Source organism: Leptodactylus fuscus, chromosome 2 (genome assembly GCF_031893055.1).
Source record: "Leptodactylus fuscus isolate aLepFus1 chromosome 2, aLepFus1.hap2, whole genome shotgun sequence".
Lineage (NCBI taxonomy): Eukaryota > Metazoa > Chordata > Amphibia > Anura > Leptodactylidae > Leptodactylus > Leptodactylus fuscus.
In genome coordinates this window covers 261,529,346-261,537,552 of record NC_134266.1, presented here as the reverse complement: position 1 = coordinate 261,537,552, position 8,207 = coordinate 261,529,346, and positions in this window count along the sequence as shown.

Sequence of the window (8,207 nt, the reverse complement as noted above, 5' to 3'; positions counted from 1 at the left end):
ACTTTTGACTATTTTTCCCGCTACGGCGTTTACCGAACAGGAAAAATATTTTTATAGATTTGTAGAGCGGGCGATTTCGGACGCAGGGATACCTAACATGTATATGTTTCACAGTTTTTAACTACTTTTATATTTGTTCTAGGGAAAGGGGGGTGATTTGAACTTTTAATACTTTTTATATTTTTTTATATTTTTTTTTTACTTTTTTTTTTTATTTTTTTTTTTGCATTTATTAGACCCCCTAGGGGTGTTGAACCCCAGGGGGTCTGATCACTAATGCAATGCATTACAATGCTAATGCATTGCAATGCATTGCAAAAAATCATCATCTCTTTTGCAGGCTGCATACACCAGCCTGCAAAAGAGAGAATTTGCAGACCGGCTGGGAGCCTTTAACAAGGCTCCCGGCTGTCATGGCAACATGACGTCGGCCCTGGAGCATGCTCAGGGAGCCGGCGAACCTTGCCAAAATGGCGGCGCCTATGCGCCGCCGGGAAAATGGCGCCTCCGGCGCCTTTGACAGCAGCGCCGGAGGGGTTAATGCCTCCGATCGGTCCGGGGACCAATCGGAGGCATTAGAGCCGGTTGTCTACTGCTTAAAGCAGTAGACACCCGTCAGCTATGACGGCCGCCCGGCTCCCGGGCGGTCGCCATAGTTACAGACCCGACACGCGCCGTACTATTATGGCGCATGTCGGGAAGGGGTTAATATGTATATATGTGTACATTTGTGTAAAGTATGTGTATTGTATACTGTGTGAGTACTGTATGTTTGTATACAGGTATGTGTGAGTATATACACTATGCTATAATAATGTGTATGTATATATGTGTGTGTATATATAGTATTCATACAAGTATATATATGACTTATATGGTATATGAATGTATATAAATGTATATGTGCTATACTATTGTATATTGTATTGTATATGTGTGAGTATATATGGTATATGTATAAGGCCTGGTTCACATCTGCGTTCGGTGATCTGTTTGGGGAGTCTGCATGGGAACCCCCTCCCCCTTCCCCCCGAACGGATTACCAAACGCATTAGCAAGCGGTGTGCAGTGAAAGTACGCAGACCCCATAGACTATAATGGGGTCTATGTGCTTTACACGCGGTGTCCGCACGAGTCATGTGGACAGGAAAGTAGATTGTAAAGTACTTTTCTGTCCGCATGTCCCATGCAGACACCGCACGGAAAGCACATGGACCCCATTATAGTCTATGTGTGCTTTCACTGCACACCGTCTGCTAATGCGTTCGGTAGTCTGTTTGGGAGGGTCCCCATGCGGACTCCCCGAATACATTACTGAACGCAGTGAGTGCAATCCCATCCACACATTGCAGAAAAACACACACGGCGGACACACTGCAATTTCCAAAACTGTTGCGGTTTTGGAAATTGCAGCATGTCACTTATATCTACAGAAACACCTGCAGTTTCCCTATAGGTAACTCTCTCTGGGTTTCTAGGTTGACTAGAAAACCCCTTAAGGCTAAGTTCACACAGGGTTTTTTGGTCCGGAATCTGAGGCGGAGGCCGCCTCAGGTTCCGGACCAAAAATTGGGTAGCCGCGACTGAATGCCGGTGTACTGCACCGGCCTCCAGTCACGCACTCTGCCCCAGATTAGGCCCAATAAATGGGCCTAGATGGGAGGAGGGAGTGTCTTCAGGCTGAATCGCGAGGCGAAACGACCTGAAGAATGAGCACCTCGCTTCTTTTTCTGGGAGCTGGAACAAACCGACTCCCGGAAAAAAAAAGAACTGACCGGCTCCCATTGATTTCAATGGGAGCCGTCTTTTTGGTCAGGATTTTGAGGCAGATACGGCCTCAAAATCCTGACCAAAAATCCCCGCGTGAACTTACCCTAAAGGAAACAAAGTCCTCAGAGGAAACCTCTGCGGAGTTTCTGCAATAAGCACTGCAGGAAAAACTGATGTGTTGCCGCCGGGGTTTTTCCCGCAGCGCTTTTTGCTTTGTCTTGCTACATGGGGCTTTAGGCTGACGCTAGGTTCACACTAGCGTTCGGCAGTCCGTTCTCAGCTTTCCGTCTTCTGCATGTAGAAGACAGAAAGCTGTCAGAGCGGGTGCGGCGGTGTGCGTTTTATGCTCTCCGCCGCAAAACCGTTTTTTTTTTAAATCAGACACAGAGTACTGCGTGTTCGACTCTGTGTTCGATTTTTAAAAATCGGTTTAATGGCGGAGAGCATAAAACGCTCACCACCGCTCACAGCCGGACATCTTTCTCACCCATTCAAATGAAAGAGTCCTGCAGGTTTCTGTCTACAGCCTCTGTTTTGTGCAGGAAATGGAAACCTGCAGAACGGAGACCAGGCGCAGATGTGAACGAGCCCTAAGGCTGAGTTCACACGGAGTTGTTTGGTCAGGAATCCACCTCAAAATCATCCTCCAAAAAAGCCTCCCAATAGAACTCTAACCCAATAGAACCAAATTCCTGACCAGAAAACTCTGTGTGAACTCAGCCTTATAGTATAATGCTCAGTCTATTGAGATAATAAGGATGAGGCCCAACAGTGAGACGCGGCTAAAAAAAATAGCTGTGGAAAAAAATAGCGGCGAATCTCAATGTATTTTTTTCACAGTGTTTTTTTTCCCCGCACTTTCTCCCAATTGCGCAGCTGAAAGTAACCGGCCATGTTTTTAGAAGCGCTCACATTTTAGAGTTTGTGGCTGTTCCACATCTTTTTTCCTGCAGTGTGCGGATGAGGTAAATTTGATTAAATTTCATTCACTTTGCTGGTTTTTTCTGTAGTAGCCAAAGACCTTGTGTTTCTGCAATGTGAGGTTTGAGGTATTTATGGCCTATCCAGAGTATAGGCCATAAAAAAAGTTTAACCCTGGAAACCCCTTTAATATGCCCCACACATTTTAACATCCCCCTTCTGCACAATATGTTAGCCCCATCACTGCTCCCACACAGTATAATGGCCCCATCTCTGTATCCCATACATTATGGGGGACCAGTGAAGTGGCCATAAAATATTTGGCCCAGACAACCCCTTAAAACAGGTTGTCTATAAACTGGAGTGATTACTGCGGTGGCCGCCAGGGAGGTGTAAAAAATATATATATTTTTTTTTTTTAAAAAAAGAGCCTTCTCCCCTGTCCCCAGCCCCCCGTTGTCCCGCCTGTGTTTTGTCTCATGGCCTCATTTCTGGAGTTCCTGTACCTAATTGGTCTCAGCGATCACATGAGGTGCAGGACTCCCAGCAAGTAGCGCCAGTACGAGACTGAATGGACACTGCCGGCAGACAACGGAGCACCAGGGACAGGTGAGTATTCTTTTTTTATTTATTTGTTTTTTATTTTACACCTCCTGCCCAGCACATGAGTTGCTCCAATTCCTGGACAACCACTTTAAAGGATTTATCCATCTTTCTAATATTGATGGTCTGTCCTTAGGATAGGCCATCAATATTACATCTGCGATGATACAACAGCCAGGACCTCTGCAGATCAGCTTTTCCAGGACACTTCAGCTACGGGTAATGGTAACATTTCTAGGAGCCATGCTGTTCACTTGCCATACAGGCTGTAGCAGTAGGTATATGTAGTGCACATGGTATAGTGCGTGAGTAGCATGGCTCCCAACATGTTATTACCTTTAACCGCCCTGTCTCGGTACCGCTGATCTGCAGGGTCCTGGCGGTGGGCCCCTAGAAACAATTCCACTGGTGGGCCCTAGACATCCCAGTCCGACCCTGTTGGAAGGTGGTCCCTATTATCATTTTATGTGGTGGGTCCAAGGAACCTCAGCCTGACACTGGAGAGACCTATAGGCCCCCCCCCAAGGAGCAGAGCCTGAGTGCATCCTCCGATAAAGGAAAGCGGAGCTACGTCTGTGGTCACATTATGTAACGTCTGCAGCATTTTAGGCAAAAGTGTTATTTGTTTTTGTGGCTAGAAAAAAAAGAAAAAAACGAAATCTCTATAATATCACATTTCTAGATGAGTCAGGATTTGTTAACAGATGCAGAATAAGCGGAGAAGCATGTAGGCCCAGAGCGTTGCATCATCTTGAAGTATTTATTCTCTCCTGTATGCTGTGTCAGTGAGTGGGCGACTACGAGTGGGAAGGAAAGCCGCTCTGCAAGGCAATCTAATACATCATTTCTGTGGCTTCATCTCACAGGGTTCCTGATAAGATTATGTGCTGAGGAACAGATAAAAGACTTCAATATCAGAAAATCTGAGAAAACTAAAGACATAATGACCAGTGCAAAGTCTCTAAGTACAGGCCTTGCAGAGACAGTACTAATGCCTTAACTGCAGGTGGATGTAGTTCAGGGTGCCTAGCAATTACCTGTTTCCTGTTTGGGTGACCACCATTGGAGCACAGTGGTCACAGGAAGTGACAAGTAGCTATTCCTCCATACTACTTTATTTTATGTTCCTCCATACCTCCCAAATTTCAAAGGACTGAAAGAGGGACAAACTATGCAAAGTTATGAATACGAAGATCCATCCCCAGCCCACACACTAAATTCTAATGTCCCTTTTTAGTTTCCCTCACAGTATACAGCCCTCCTCCAGTTGTGACAACAGTATACGGTACCTGCCCAGCTGCCCCCACACAATACAGTCCCCCTCCAGTTGCTACCACAGAATACAGTCCCCCTCTAGTTGCTAACACAGTATACAGTACCCCGTCTAGTTGCCCCCACAGTATACAGTCCCTTCTCAGTTCACCCCACAGAATACAATCTCCATCCAGTGTCCCCCACAGAATATACACTCCAGTTGCAACAACAGTATACAGTACCTGTCCAGTTGCCCCCACAGTATACAGCCCCCCATCAGTTCACCCCACAGTATAGAGTCCCCTTCCAGTTCACCCCACAGAATACAGTATCCTTTAGTTGCCCCCACAGTATACAGTCCCTCATTGCATATATAGTCCCCGCCAGGTGCCCAAAATATAATGGATCAAAGGGAAAAAAAACCTAATACTCACCTTGTCCTAATCCTCTGCTACTATCCACATCAGGGAGCAACAGATATAAGTGATATCACTACTAGAGATGAGTGAACAGTAAAATGTTTGAGGTTCGATATTCGTTTGGAGTAGCCCCTCAATATTCGACTACTCGAATAGAATATCAAACCCTATTATAGTCTATGGGGGGAAAATGCTCGTTTCAGGGGTAGGCAACATTCGATCAAATTATACTTACCAAGTCCACGAGTGAGGGTCGGGCTGGATCCTCTGAGAAGTCTTCTCCATGCAGCGTCCCCGCAGCATTTCCGGCTCTGAATTCACTCTGCCAGGCATCGGGCCTGGGCAGAGCCGACTGTGCATGCCCGCACTACAAGTACTACAAGCAGACGTGCGCAGTCGGCTATGCCCAGGCCCGATGCCTGTCAGAGTGAATTCAGAGCCGGAAGACGCAGCGGGGAAGCTGCACGGAGAAGACTTCTAAAGGTAGGAGAAGAACCAGTGTTGATTGTCCGACTGTATAGCATTCGGCCAATCAATGCTGGTTCTGCATCGAACTTTTACATTTGAATAGCGAGTGGTACTCAATCGAGTATGAGTATTTCGAATATCGTAGTATTCGATTGAATACCTACTCGATTGAGTAGTACTCGCTCATCTCTAATCACTACATCGGGTCTACAGCTCCCAAAACACCAGGAGCAGAGACAGGGACCGAAAGGTGAAGCAGGGAGTAGGAACAATGCAGAACAGTTCAACCAACCGGAACAGGACCCAGAATCCAGGACTGTCCTGCTGAATCTGGTATGGATGGTAGATATGACTTTTGCCAGTAAATAAGAAGAACAAAGTAGCATGAGAAGAATAAAGACATTTATGAAAAGTATATTATACTAAATAAAATACTAAATAAAGTTAAAAAAAAAAAAGCTCTTCATTGGTTGCCACAAACCCAGCGCGTTTCTGAGTACTGGATACTCCTTTGTCAAGTGTATCAGTTGGCAGAAGTCAGCCTTTTTATATTTCCATATATCCTTTATAGTACTGGTGTCTTCTCATGTAGTACCGAGCATATGAAGCAAAAATGGCACAAAAATCATCAATCGTGCCTTGTCTTGAATAGCGGGTGTAGCCATGCCCCTGTTTTAAGATATGGGTATAAAATGTGCAGACGACACCCCATTTTCATCCCTTTTATCGGGAGTCTCACAGATATCTTTCTTTTTTATCTAGATAGTGAGCCCCATATAGGGATCACAATGTACATTTTTTCCTATCAGTATGTCTTTGTAGAAAGGGAGGAAATCCACGTAAACACGGGGAGAACATACAAACTCCTTGTAGATGTTGTTGGCAAGTATATCTTTAGTCCATCTAGAAATGGGTGCAACTAAATCCATGGGGCACCCTATTGCTATACTGGTGGTGGGGCCTTTGTACTGATGTAGTTTACATAGAGGAGTTTCAAGATATGGCTAAGATGGACACGTTTTTTAAGTTTACTTTTTTCATTTATTTCTAGTTTTACTGTCTCTGACAGTAAATATATGACATCAAAGACAGGTATTAAATGCATAAACATTCCCTTCTCCATCAATAGGGGGAGCAACCACTAGTGGGATGTGTATATATTGTGCGATCTATAAGCAGGCAGAATATCATCATTTAATCTAAAGGGCATTAAAATGGTGGTACCAATTATTGGCTGCAATTATTGGCGGCTTATTGGGCATTAATCACACCCCAACACAGTGCAAACACACCCTGATACTTGCTGCCACCACCTAACACACCCCTGATACTTGCTGCCACCACCTAACACAACCCTGATACTTGCTGCCACCACCTAACACACCCCTGATACTTGATGCCACCACCTAACACACCCCTGATACTTGTTGCCACCACCTAACACACCCCTGATACTTTCTGCCACCACCTAACACAACCCTGATACTCGCTGCCACCACCTAACACAACCCTGATACTCGCTGCCACCCCCTAACACACCCCTGATACTCATTGCCACCACCTAACACACCCCTGATACTTGCTGCCACCACCTAACACAACCCTGATACTTGCTTCCACCACCTAACACACCCCTGATACTCGCTGCCACCACCTAACACACCCTGATACTCGCTGCCACCACCTAACACACCCTGATACTCGCTGCCACCACCTAACACACCCCTGATACTCGCTGCCACCAGCTAACACACCACTGATACTCGCTGCCACCACCTAACACACCCCTGATACTCGCTGCCACCACCTAACACACCCCTGATACTTGCTGCCACCACCTAACACAACCCTGATACTTGCTTCCACCACCTAACACACCCCTGATACTCGCTGCCACCACCTAACACACCCCTGATACTCGCTGCCACCAGCTAACACACCACTGATACTCGCTGCCACCACCTAACACACCCCTGATACTCGCTGCCACCACCTAACACACCCCTGATACTCACTGCCACCACCTAACACAACCCTGATACTTGCTTCCACCACCTAACACACCCCTGATACTCGCTGCCACCACCTATTGCGTTCAAGATCGACAGGAATCCAGGACAGACTTTAAAAAAGGCAATGGATCCCTAGAGCATCCCCGGACCACCATTAAGGTGAATGCTCTAACACAAAAAGGTTCAGTGCTTATATAAAAATAGACAAACAAAGGTGATATAGACAAGCAACTAGGGTTGAGACGATCTTGAGATTTCAGGATCGTTTTTAAAATCCGATTTCCGATCATTTTCTATCCGAACCCGATCCTGATCCTGATCCTAATGCAAGTCAATGGGATTTTTTAATGATCGAAAATCAGATTTTAAAAACGATCCAATTCACTACACAGCGTGGAGTCCAAAAATTGAAAGCTTCAATTTTTGGACTCCATGCTGTGTATTGATTAAAAAATCCGCCGGCTACTTAGTCCCCCCTGCTATCCGGTTACCTGCACAGAAACGCTGCCGGCCATTGTTCTCTGTCTTCTCCTCTGTCAATCACACGCCGGCAGAGCGCTGTACCCGCCCCTGCCTCCCTAGCCCAGTGTTACTGATACTGGGAGAAGGCGGGGCTTGTTGTGGCTTAGGGGAGTGTGAGCGGGTACAGGGCGGGTTGACGTGAGTGAGTTCTGATCCCGCCTAAAAAAAGATCGGGAACGGAATTCTGATCCCGATCTTTTTTAGGCGGGATCGGAGCCCGATCGCGATATTTATCCAA